Source organism: Pteropus alecto, unplaced genomic scaffold (genome assembly GCF_000325575.1).
Source record: "Pteropus alecto unplaced genomic scaffold, ASM32557v1 scaffold341, whole genome shotgun sequence".
Lineage (NCBI taxonomy): Eukaryota > Metazoa > Chordata > Mammalia > Chiroptera > Pteropodidae > Pteropus > Pteropus alecto.
The window spans coordinates 874,946-889,009 of NW_006430739.1; the positions used below are offsets into that span (position 1 = coordinate 874,946).

At 39.9% G+C, this 14,064-nt stretch overlaps 1 long non-coding RNA gene across 5 annotated transcripts in view; it reads right to left on the reverse strand.

Annotated features, from left to right (window-relative positions):
- LOC107196234 overlaps positions 1 to 14,040 on the reverse strand; it is a 107,609-nt gene extending 93,569 nt beyond the window's left edge. For all 5 annotated transcript variants that reach the window (XR_003048433.1, XR_001517611.2, XR_003048432.1 and 2 more), the window contains exon 1: positions 13,486 to 14,040. This is a non-coding gene — a long non-coding RNA (uncharacterized LOC107196234). The remainder of the gene's footprint in view (positions 1 to 13,485) is intronic.
- Between the last annotated feature and the right edge of the window lie 24 nt (positions 14,041 to 14,064).

A 14,064-nucleotide genomic window follows, 5' to 3' on the forward strand; every position in this document is an offset into this window, starting at 1 on the left:
GATTATAGATAATAAATTTGATGGCACAGAAGTAGTTTCACATTGTAAAAAATCATCATCTTAAACAAAATAGAGAATGAATAGTATTAAGTAAATAGTGTATCTTAAATAATAAACCTCTTTTAAAAGTAGTTTATTTACTGAAAGACAAAAATTAATGTGAAATATAAATTTACCATATGAACCAGCAATTTCACTCCTAAGGAAGAAGTAAAATGAAAACACGTACACTCAAAGACTCGAAAGCAAATGTTCATAAAAGCATTATTCACAACAGCCAAAAAATAATCAAATGTTCATCAACTAATAAACAAACAAAATAGGGCACATCTCAAACAGTGGAATACTATCAAGCAATACAAAGGAACAAAACACTGATTCATGCTACAACATAAATGAATCTCATTATGCTAAGTAAAAAAAGCCTGATGCAAAAGACTCAATACTATATGATCCAATTTACATAAAATTACAAAAAAGAAAACTCTATAGGCATAGAAAGAAAATTAGTGGTTTCCTGGGGAAGGTGACTGATTTATAGTATGAGGGATCTTTGGGGTAATGGCAATATTCTAAAGAGTGGATTTTGGTGATGGTTGCACAACTTTGTAAATTCACTAAAAACCATTGAAGTGTACACTTAAAAGGGTGAATTGTACAGTATGTAAATTATATCTCCACATGGCTAAGAGAAAAAGACTTTCTCAGAAAAACAAAAATAATGATGAAAATCATAGCCAGTAGTATTACTCTACAGGAAATCTTAAAGAAATTCTTTAGGCCCTGAGCAGTCAAAGGCAGTGGCTGACCTTGGCCTACATGGGAGCCCCTCACAAGAGGCCACAGAACCAACACACCTGGACAGACCACAACAGAGCACTACCTGACTAGCTCCATTAGGGGCACACCAAAAAGGTGGTCTCAACAGGTGCACGAGACTTCTGGGGCGAATCCCACTCCTTGGAGTCAGCCCCCACACAGCAGCTCAAACCCTGTGGGCGTGGCCAATACACACCAGTCAGCCTAAGAGTCAATCCCATCCACTGACGTGTAACAGCAGTCAAGGCTTAGCTACAACAGGAGAATACACACAACCCACACAAGGAACACGCCCAGAGCCCCCGGCACAGGTGATCAGGGAGATTGTGCCACTGGGCCACACGGGACACCTACTACATTAGGCCATCTGGCCAAGGTTGAGAGATGTAACAAATCTTTCTAATACATAGAAACATAGAGAGGCATTAAAATGAGAAAACAAAGAAACATGCTGTAAATGAACAAGGAGAAAACTCTAGAAAATAAAAGCTAAACGAAATAGAGGCAAGCAACCTACCAGAGACAGAGTTCAAAACAGTGGTTAGAAGGATGCGCCATGAATTCAGAGGAAGAATAGATGAGCTCAATGAGGACTCCAAAAGAGAGATAGTAAGCATAAAAAAGGACACAGAAACCATAAAAAGAACCCATCAGAAATGAATAATAACTGAAATGAAGAATACACTAGAAGGAATTGATAGTACATTAGGTGAAGCAAAGGATCAAATCAGTGAGTTGGAGGCAAGGTAGCATAAAACACCCAATCAGAACAGCAAAAAGAAAAAAGAATAAAAAAAAAGAATAGAGGAAAGTTGAACCTATTTGAAGTAAGGACTGAAAACTTCCCTAACCTGGCAAAGGAAATAGACATAGAGGTCCAGGAAACACAAAGTCCCAAACAAGAGGAATTCAAACAAACCTAAACCAATGCACATCATAATTAAAATGCCAAAGGTTAAAGACAAGGAGAGAATCTTGAAAGTGGCAAGAGAAAGACAGCTAGTTACTTACAAGGAAGCTCCCAAAAGAATGTCAGCTGATTTTCAACAGAAACTTTGCAGGCCAGAAGGGAATGGCAAGAAACATTCAAAGTGATGAAAAAGGGACCTACAACCAAGACGACTCTACCCATCAAGTCTATCAATTAAAATGGAAGGTGAGATAAAGAGTTTCCCAGACAGGAAAAAGCTAAAGAAATTCATCACCAATAAGCCAGTTTTACAAGAAATATTAAGAGGACTTCTGTAAAAAGAAGGGGGGAACCCCATAAATATGAATAATAAAATAGTAATAACTATGTACCTGTCAATAATCACTTTAAATATAAATAGATTAAATGTTGATTAAATCAAAAAATAAGGGAGCTGAATAGGTAAGAAAACAAGACCCATACATATGCTTGTTACAAGAGACCTATTTCAGATTAAATGACACACACAAACAGAAAGTAAAGGGACAGAAAAAGATATTTCATGCAAATGAAATTTTTTTAAAAGCTGGGGTAGCGATACTTATATCAGACAAAATAGACTTTAAAACAAAGAAGACAAATTAGAGACAAAGAAGTACATTATAATAATAAAGGGATCAATACAAGAAGAGAGCATAACCCTAGTAAACATACACGCACCCAACACAGAAGCACCTATTGACCGACATAAAAGGAGAAATCAACAGTAACACACTCATAGTAGGGGACTTTAACACCCCATTGATACCAATGAACAGATCTTCCAGACAGAAAATCAACAAGGAAACAGAAACCTTAAATGACACACTAGACCAGACGGATTCAATTGATATTTTCAGAGCTTTTCATCCCAAAGCAGCAAGAATATACATTCTTCTTGAGTGCACATGGAACATTTTCCAAGATAGACCACATTAGGACACAAAACAAATCTCAATACATTTAAGAAGATTTAAATCATATCAAGCGCCTTCTCCGACCACAATGGTATGAAACTAGAAATCAACTACTAGAAAAAAAAAAAAACGGAAAAAAACAAATATATGTAGGCTAATAAATGTGCTACTAAACAATGAATGAGTTAACAATGGGATCAAGGGAGAAATCAAAAGATACCTAGAAACAAATGAAAATGAAACACAACGACTCAAAATCTATAAGACATGGCAAAAGCTGTCGTAAGGGGGAAATTCATAGCAAAAACAGGTGTACCTCAAGAAACAAGAAAAAGCTCAAATAAACAATCTAACCTTACACTTAAAAGAACTAGAAAAAGAACAGCAAGCAAAGCCCAAAGTGAATAGAAGGAAGGAAATAATACAGATCAGAGTGGAAATAAATGAAATAGAGTCTAGAAAAACAATACAAAAGGTTAATGAAACCAAGAGGTGGCTCTTTGACAGGATAACTAAAACTGATAAACCTTTAACCAGACTCATCAAGAAAAAAAGAGAGGGGACCCATATAAATAAAATCAGAAATGAATGACTCCAAAGAAATACAAAGGATTATAAAAAAATATTATGAGCAATTATATGCCAACAAATTAGACAATCTGGAAGAAATAGATACATTCCTAGAAAAATACAATCTCCCAAGACCGAGTCAAGAAGAAACAGAAAAGATGAACTGAGTATCACCAATGAAATCAATAATCAAGGACTAGATGGCTTCATAGGTAAAGTTTACCAAGCATTCAAAGAAGAATTAACATGCATTCTTCTAAACTATGCCAAAAATTCCAGAGGAGGGAAGGCTCCCTAACTCTTTTTACAAGGTCACCATTACCCTGATTCCAAAACCAGGCAAAGACAATACAAAAAAAAAAAAAAAGAAAACTATAGGTTGATAACCCTGATGAACATTGATGCAAAAATCCTCAACAAAATATTAGCAAACTGAATTTAGCAACACATTAACAATATCTTACACCATGACCAAGTTGGATTTATTTCTGGGATACAAGGTTCGTACAATATCTGCAAATGAATTAATGTGATACACCACATTAAGAAATTGAAAGATAAAATCATAGATGCAGAAAAAGCATTCAACAATATCCAACATCCATTTATGATAAAAACTCTTGGCAAAGTGGGAATAGAGGGAACATACCTCAACATAATAAAGGCCAAATATGATAATCCTACAGCTAATATCATACTCAATGGGGAAAAGCTAAAAGCATTTTCCTTGAGATTAGGAACAAGATGAAAATGTCCATTTTCACTTCTATTCAACACGATATTGGAAGTCCTAGCTATAGCAATCAAACAAGAAAAAGATATAAAAGGAATCCAAAATGGAAAGAAAGAAGTAAAACTGTCATTATTTGTGGATGACATAATACTATAGAGGGAGAACCCTAAAGAGTCTACCAAAAAACTGTTAGAACTGATCAATGAATTCAGTAAAGTAGCAGGATACGAAATTAATATTCAGAAGTCATTTGTATTTTTATACACCAATGACAAAATATCAGAAAGATAAATTAAGAAAAGAATCCCATTTACAATTGCATCAAGAAGTAAAAAATCTGTTCTCTGAAAATTATAAGTCATTGATAAAAGAAATTGAAGAAGATCCAAATAAATGGAAGCATGTACCATGCTCGTGGGTAGGAAGAATCAACATCATTACAATGGCCACACAACCCAAAGCAATCTATAGATTCAATGCAATTCCTATCAAAATACCAATGGCATTTTTCAGAGAGCTAGAACAAACAATATAAAAATTTATATGGAACCATAAAAGATCCTGAAGAGCCACAGTAATCTTGAGAAAGAAGAATGAAGTTGGAGGTATTACACTATCTGATATCAAACTATACTACAAGGCTACAGTAATCAAAACAGCACGGTACTGGCATAAAAACAAATACACGGATCAATAGAAAGAGAATAGAGAGCCCAGAAATAAATCCATGCCTATTTGGTCATTTAATATACGACAAAGGAGGGAAGAATACACAATGGGGTAAAGACAGTCTCTTCAAGTATTGGGAAAACTGGATGGATACATGAAAAAAAATGAAATAGGACCACCTTCTTATACCATACACAAGAAAAAACTCAAAATGGATTAAAGACTTAAATGTCAGATCTTAAATTATAAAACTTCTGTAAGAAAACATAGTAAACTCTCTGATATTGCTATCAGCAATTTTTTTCTGATATATCTCCTCAGGCAAGGGAAACAAAAGGAAAAATAAACAAATGGGACCACATCAAACTAAAAAGTTTTGTGTAGCAAAGGAAACCATCAACAAAACAAAAAGACAACCTACTGAATGGGAGAAGATATTTGCCTATAATACATCTGATAAGGGGTTAATGTCCAAAATTTATAAAAAACTCATACAACGCAACAACAACAACAACAACAAAACAATCCAACTTAAAAAAATGAGCAGATGACCTGAATAGATATTTCTCCAAAGAGGACACAGAGATGACCAATAGACATATGAAAAGATGCTCAAGGTCACTTATGATCAGAGAAATGCAAATTAAAACCACAATAAGATATTACCTCATACCTTTCGGAATGGCTATCATCAATAAATCAAAAAAATCAAGTGTTGGTGAGGATGTGGAGAAAAGGGAGCCCTTGTACACTGTTGGTGAGATTGCAAAATGGTACAGCCACTGTGGAAAAGTTTGAAGTTACTCAAAAAATTAAAAATAGAACTACCTTTGACTCAGCAATTGCATTTCTGGGTATTTATCCAAAGAAAATCAAAACCATAATTCGTAAAGATCTATGCATCCCTATGTTCATGGCAGCACAATTTATAATAGCCAAGATATGGAAGCAACTTAAGTGCGCATCAATAGAATGGATAAAAAAGTTATAGTATATATATGTCTGTGTGTATGTGTATACACACACACACCAGATTACTCAGCCATAAAATATGAAATCTTACCATTTACAATGACATGGATTTTTTATGGCTGAGTAATCTGGTGTATACACACACACACCAGATAACTCATACATAAAAAATGAAATCTTACCATTTGCAATGACATGGATGGACCTAGAGGGTATAGTGCTGAGTGAAATAAGTCAGACAGAGAAAGATAAATACCGCATGGTTTCACTTATCTGTGGAATCTAAGAAACAAAATTAACAAAACAAACATAGAATCATATATACAGAGAACGAACTGGTGATTGCCAGAGGAAGGGGTTTAGGGGGCTGGGTGAAAAGGTGAAGGGATTAAGAAGTACAAATTGGTAGTTACAAAAGAGTCACAGGGACATAGAGTACAGCATAGGGAACATAGCCAGTATCATAATGGCTGTGTATGGCAGGATGGGAGCTTGAGTAATAGGGATGATCGCCTTATAAATTATATAAACATTAAACCATTGTACTGCATACCAGAAACTAATATTAAAAAAAAAAAAGATTACATTTAAAAACACTAAAAATAGACTTAGTAGATGACCCAGCAATTGCACTCTTGGTCATTTTTCACAGAGAAATGAAAACTTAGGTTAGTGCAGAAACCTGTACATGAATATACATAGTGGCTTCAATAGCCAAAAACTAGAAATTAGCAAAATGTGTGAATGATTAAATTATGCTACATCTATACTATGAAATACTATCCAGCAATAAAAAGAAACAAATTATTGATATAGGCAAGAACTTGATTCTCTAGGTAATTTTGCTGAGTGAAAAAAAAAGTCCAAGAGCAAAAGGTTAGACATTATAAGATTATTCTATGCATATAAGAGTCTTAGAATAACAAAATTATAGAGATGGAGAACAAAATAGTGGTTTCCAAGGTTAAGGTATGTGTGGTAGGAAGTGGGAGAGGCTATAAAAGGGTACCTGTGGGGTGGGTTGATCATACAGTGATGGTACAGTTCTATACTTTGATTGTGGTGGAAGTTACAGGTGAAAAAAATTGCACAGAGACACACACATAATTGCATGTGTAACTGGCAAAATGTAAGTAAGCTCTGTGGGTTGTACCAATGCCAATTTCCTGGTCATGACACTGTACTGTAGTTATGTAAGATGTTCCCACTGGGAGAGCTGAGTGAGGGTGTATGGAGCCCCCCTGTAGATTTCTTGACAACTTCCTCTGAATCTATAATTATTTCAAAACAAAGTTTTAAAAAATTAACAATAAGAAAATAAGCACCTCAGTTTTTGAAATGGGCAAAAGATGTGAACAGAACATTCACCAAAGAAGTTATATGGATGGCAAATAAGCATGGAGAAAGATGCTCAACGTTATTAATCACCAGAGAAATGCAAATTAAAACCACAATGAGATACTACTATACAACTCAGAAGAGCTAAAATTTTTAAACACCAGAAATAGATGACACAGATGTTGCCACACTGGAACTCTCAAACACTGCTGATAGGAATGCAAAGTGGTACAACCATGATGCAGAAGTTTGCCAAGTTGTCATAAAGGTAAACATTCATTTACCATGTAAACTAGTAATCCTGCTCCTGGGTATTTATTTACTGAATAGAAATAAAAACTATGTTTACACAAAAACCTGTATACGAATACTTATAACAACTTTATTCATAATAGACAAAAACTAGAAACAAACCAAATGTCCCTCAACTGGTGACTAGATAAAATGTGGCGCATCCATATAATGGACTACCACCGACAAATAAAAGAGAGATACGCACAACTACATGGATGAATCGCGAAGGCATCTGACTGAGAGAAGCCAGATGCAAGACTACATATCACGTGACTCCATTTAGTTGACAATCTGGTAAAGGTAAAACTGTAGGGATAAAGATCAGACCAGTGGCTGCCAGAGTTTGGGAACAGGAGAGGGGTGGGATACAAAGAGGCAGCACCAGGCAGTCTGTAGGGTGATGGAATCCTCTGTATCTTGAATTTGGTGATGGGTACATGGCTCTGTGCTTCAGTCAAATTCAGGAAAGAGTACACTGCAGAAGTTCCCTCTACGTAAACAAACCAAAACAAGATCCCCCTGCGTGCCCACTGAAGTGACAGCATGTGCTACCAAGGATGGAGTGTAAGTGGAACTCACACACTGCTGGTGGCAGTGTAAACAGCTACCACCACTATGGGAAGCTATTTGACAGTATCTGCGAAAATTAAACGTATGCACACCCTATAAATCATCAATTCCACCCCTAGACATATGTACAACAGAAACATGTACTTACTAAAAAAAGTCAACACGAGAATGCTCACAGCAGCTTTATGTGTAATAACAAAAAGCTGGAAACCAGGCCAGTGTCCACAAACAGTAGAACGGATAAATTAATCATAGTATAATCATAAAATGGAATACTATATAGCAATAAGAATTAAAGAAATACTGCTCACACAACAACATGGATGAATCTCACGAACAATATTAAGAATCCAGACAATAACAAAATTACATAATGTAAGATTCCATTTACGTGAAGCAATCAAAGATACCACAAGTCAAAACTAGTGGTTACCTGTGGGCAGAAGTAGTGAGTTGGAGGGGATCACTAGAGAGTTCTAGCAATGTTCTCGTCCTCCATATAAATACTGGTTACTGGTGTGTTAACTTCCTGAATATCCATTGTTCTGTTCACTTAATATTTGTGCATTTTTTGTTTGCAAATTATACTTTCATTTTTAAAAGTTTTAAAAACAAAATTTGTATATTTTTCTTTTCTTTTTAAAATTTAGGTTTGCTGACCAAAGATTCTCTGATTCCGAAGGGGAGGGGTGAGAATTATACATGAAAACATTTGTTCCTGATTGGACAGAAAGATGAAAGCAACCTCTGACCACTTGCTCTATCATGCATGGGGCTTCACAACAACTGGGAGAAGCAGGTATCTTATTTCCATTTTTAGAGATGGGGAAGAGCCAAGGACAAGAAGATGAATGGTTTTAACTGTGATTGTGTAGTTCAGCATTTTTAGAATGACAAACTCAGGGAACACAAGAGAGAGAAAGGCCTCAAAAGAGCATCTAGTCCAGCCCTTCTGTTTTACAAAAGGGGAAGATGTGTCCCAGAATGGAAAGGACTCATTCAAGATCACCCATCTACCGAAAGAGAAGAGACTAGAACTTCTGCCTTCTACACGCCATCCTTTGTGTGTGTCCAGTACACCATGACCATGATTCACACAAATCTCATTAAAACTTTATGGAATGGAGGTAAAAGAGCATTAAATTGGGAGTTGGAACACCTGGATCTTGTCCAAGTTTTGCCAAGTAAGCTTAACTTATATCTTTGAGTTTTAATTTCCTCACCTGTGAAATATGGGATGACAATGACAAAATCGACAAGAAATAAGTGGAAAGTCTTAGATTCATGAGAGAGGCAGAATCAGTTTCTGTGAAGCCTGAAGGTCATAACACTTGAAGCCCTCTTTAAGGATAATACAAAATTACCAATATAAAATTAGGAACAAAAGTGTGTATTTAAAATGAGAAAAGTAATACAATAGAGCATACATCTGAAAAATCAAATGTTAGACACATCTCAAAATTCAGGAAAAATGCCATCATAAAAGCAGATTTTTATTAACTACCTGACCCACCTCTGTAATATATTATTCCTACTTTTCTTGTCTGTTGTATTTGGAGACTCACAGGACTCAGCAAATTGTACTCACAGCTATCATTTATTATGGCGATGTAGCAAGGACAAACAGGTGGATCATGAGGGGAGAAGCCCCAGGCAGAGCCTGGAGGAACCCAAGTGCAGACTGTTCCTTCGGCAATGAAAATGCAGTGACATGTGTATAATGTTTCTGCCCAAGGCAGCCCAGACTCAATGCCCACGGTGTTATGCAGGGCTGGTCACAAAGGCACCCTCTGGCTCGTGTGCACCCAAATTCCAGATTCCCAGAAGGAAAGCAGGGATTCAGCATAAACCACATTGTTTTTAAAAACAGTTTACAAGTGAGCAAGGCTTATCGGTTTTCTGTTAACTGGGGGCTCTCTGAGAGCCAAGTGCCCAGATGCCAGCAGAGGGCCACCCTTATGAGCAGGCCTTTCTATGGACAGCAGTCTCAGGCCTGCTAAATTAACTCTTTTCTGCACACTACTCAATGTGTGTAGTCCTGCTACACGCCTATGCCTCAGAACCACAGGAATTCTCAAGAATCCCATTTCACACAACCTCCATCCAAATTTTAGCATGAATCTATGTTGTGTTTATAACTGCGTACACTGCACACTAACTATATTCCAGACAGGAGAGGACTTGTGTCTGTCCATTTTACATCTCTGACTGGAAGACTTTTCTGCAGACTAACTTTGGCTCCTTACATTGTGAACCTCGATTCTCCATGACTGCCAACACGCTTTTGGCACATAGTGCTGTAAAGCACAGCGACATCACATTGTGCCCTCCGGCCTCATACCTCTTGATCTGATACTGTGTGTGTTGGCACATTAAGAGGTATTCCTGAAAGCAATTTCAACACAGGGCAGCTCGCAATAACTTAAACATCTACAGAATTGGTGTGAGCCCCTTAAATCTCTCTCTAAATCCAAATTAAATGGATCTCAATTTAACATCCCCTTGGCCAGATTCTCAATATGCCCATGGTCACTGCACTGCCACCCAACACAAGAGAAAAAGTGATGGACACATTAAAATGAAAAGAGAGGTACCCTGAACCCACTGCGGCTAAAAAAAAAAAAAAAACTCTCGTAGATTTTACAAACCATATAAGTAGCATAAACGATAATGCTCGGGCCTCTTCAAGGCCTGTACAAGCCAGTGACCCTAAAGCTTAGTCATAAATTTCATAACTTCACTATACATGTGTGTCTACTCCAGAGAGTTACAGAAGAGAAACCAAACACAGAAAAGGCTTGGGACCCAGATAGCAAAGCAGAAAAAAGGAGAGTACACAATGAGAAGCAAAGAAATAAGGAAATGAGAACGAATTCCGGATAACCAGTATGCAGAAATACGTGGGAATGAGTGACCACCATGTGACCTAGGAATAGAGCGACAGCCTGAGCTGAAACACAACACAAGGACCCAAACTAAGAGCTGTCTTTCTTCTACACCTGAGGGTGAGAAATCGAACATGAGGTTTAGGTAGACACTGAGTGGACAGAAGGAGGAAGTGGTTCAGAGGAGTCAGGCTTTTTGAATCACAGGCAGAGAGAACCTGTGCTTGGCAGGCATAGAACTGAATTAAGCAATCCAGGAACCAAAGAGACAGCTAAGGCTTAAGTCCCAAACGGTACAGTCAGAGCATCAAATGCTTCCACAGCTTGAAAGGGCCTTCCAGGTACCATAGTCTACCCCCTACCCTCTGTGGGTAGAGGGAGCAGATAACCAGAGTCAGGAGGACTAGTTGAATCTTGCCTCAGTTATCTACTGTACATCCTGAAGTAAACCACCTCCCCTCTCTGAATCTCAGCTGCCTCGTCTTTAAAGTGAAGAGAATGATAATGCAGTCCCAGGAGCCCAGGGAAAATCTAGTGTGGTACTAGGATGAGGAAAGGGACCTGGACAGGCATCCTTCCTGAGCCGGGACACAAGGACCCAAGGGCAAGTATGTTGTGAACTGCAAAGCTTTACAGGACTGTCAGCGCACCACTTCACAGCCATGCATCACCCCAGCCCTGTGTGCCCTGGGTGCTGGTCCAGCCTATAAGCTGCACAAACACATGCCCACTCAGAAAAGGGAGCACTTCCATGCTCACAGATCCATGGATTCAAACAATGGGCTTCCATGCCAATGTCTAGCCTACTAGTATAGGCCCTTCACAAGGAACAAGCAAGCAGGGTTTCTTAGCACCTTGTTTTTACTCACCGCTCCTCCCCAGCCCCCCAAGCACTGCATGGAGCTTTCTGCTATGGAAGCTACTCACTGATAAAATCTCTGATGACCTACCACCTTCAATTCAAAGTGAAGTTAGATGAGTCGGCCAGCAGATGGCACAATGAGCTAGCCCTACATTACTCTTGTCAAACTCTAGTGTCATTTCATACACACAGCAGGCCCCTTTCCTAAAGCTTTCTCCAAGTACCATTTTTACGAACACTGTACTGGGTGATACAACATGCCAAGGAGACATGACTCATCATCCTGACTTCACCACATACCCTCTTCCTCCAAAGGCAGCACGTCCAGAGGTAGTGAGCAAGGGGTACACGCTGCTATACTCCTCAGTGTCTCAGCCTAGACACTTAAAGCTCAGGCCACCTGAGACGCAGCCTAGGCAAACCCACACCACATCTTCTCTGGGCCACACTGCTCAGCCTGGGCAACTCAAGGTGCCACATTGGGTAAATCAACCTTCTGGTAGGGTCCAGGAGGGCCTGGCCCCAACACCCTCACCCCATCCCCCACAATAATCCTCATAACATAAAGACCTAATGTCATCTCTCCAAACTTCCTTCTAAAGTCAAGAACAGTTGGAAACCTCATCTCAAACCAGGAGAATAAGGCAGTCTCAAAAGGAGATGGCCCCTATGTTCAGATCAGCAAGGACAGGAGCATGCTGCAGGAATCACGGCTCATCTGTGGAAGACTGCTCCTGGGCCACACAGGGCTGCAATTTATTACCATGTGTGCCCAGTCTCTACGTGCTGCCTGGCCTACCAGAGGCATGCAAAGGTTTGTCAAATGACTAAATGACCAAACGAGTGAATCAATGAATTCTTTTCAGGGACAGAACAAAAGTTCATCATTAAAACTGCAAGTGAGGGCATTGACCAGCTGCACCCAGGACATGCCCAGACACCTAAGGGTGGCATCTATGAGGTGAACCTGGTCTAGTTCCCAGCTGCATTTCCCATGACCTCAGTCTACAAGTTCATCACTCTGGCCAAGAATCTTCTCATTTCCCTCAGGTATCTGGCCTTTTCAGGGGGCCTGTCCCCCAATTCCTACCTGAGACACCTATTACCTTCAAGACCCAGTTCAAACGACCCTTTTCTCTGCATCCTTCTGCCCTGAGCCAGTGGATCCTTCCTCTTCACATTCACCTAATCTCATTCTGCCTCCTTTCACATTCCGCAGTTGACAGATTGCCCTAGAAGGTACCCTTCTCGGCACTGAGTGACAGAGAGAAGTGCGCACATATGTACCTGCACTGCCATGGAGCCTCTTACAGAGTGAGTGTCTGCTGACTTAAATCTGTTTTGCGTTACGATGTTTTGTACCCAGATCTGCCCTCTCCCATTCAGCCATGTTTACACAGATGTAAACAGATGCACGGTTAGCAAATGCCCCGGAAGCATACCCCTTCCTAGCCCAACTGGCTGCAGAGTGGAGTGAGGTCTGCAGGTACAAAGGTGGCTGGTGCCTATGTGTTCTGCTTAGCACACACCCATTCCTGGGGCACCAAACTCAGATGCTGCTTCTCCCATCCCATCAGTATGGACTGCAAAGCCTCAGGCACTGCAAGGGCCTGACATCGGACCCAGTGTGGGCCTCTGATGACCTGTGATGACAATCCTGGCTCTGCTGCTCCCTGAGGGGCTGATAGAGACTGTCAGGTCCATGTCACAGGCTGAAGGGACATCCTGTCCAACCCTGACTACTCCCTGCTCCCTTAGTGAGTAGTAGCCACCAATCGGCCTTTGGCACCCTAACTCCTTCTAAGCATCAGCTTCCTGAAGGCCCCAACCTGAGACGGTTGGTTCTGGAGTGGTCCAAAAAGCAGGTGGTAAGATGGGGTCTTGGTACCAGATTGATCCTCACCTACCCGTTGGAAATGAGGATCCCATCCTGGCGGTAACTGGTGTGCAGACAGCCCCGGACACAAGGCGACAGCTCAGCTGCTAGAAGACTCACGTTAGAAATTTTCGCTGAGCCAGCAGGTGGAGAGAAATTTCTTGGCAGGCGAGAAGATCCAGGCATGTGAGACCTATGGGAATGGATAGAGGTGACTTCCAGGCTTTGATGGCCCACGTGGGGTTGCAAAGCTTAGGGTAACTGACAAAGTGAAAACTAAGGGGAAGCCCCAGTCTCCTCAATAGCCTACAAAGTGGCCCCATCTCAGGCAGTGGACAAAGTTCAAACCCAGGATTCCACAGGAGTGGCTGAACATCAAAGACAGTTGAATCTTCAACCAAGGCAAGTCTGTCATGCCAACATCAGATGCCCACGTGGGAAAACCAGCATCCCTTTCCCATGGAGCAGAAGCATCTGGACTCCCCAGGTATCTCTGAAACGTCTCATCCTGTGGTGGCAGCCCATCCTTCCCATAGAGATCTAGAACACCGACCCCAGCCTTGAAGGAGCAAAAAATTACACTGGTCTTCCCCACAGGTGCCCTCCATCC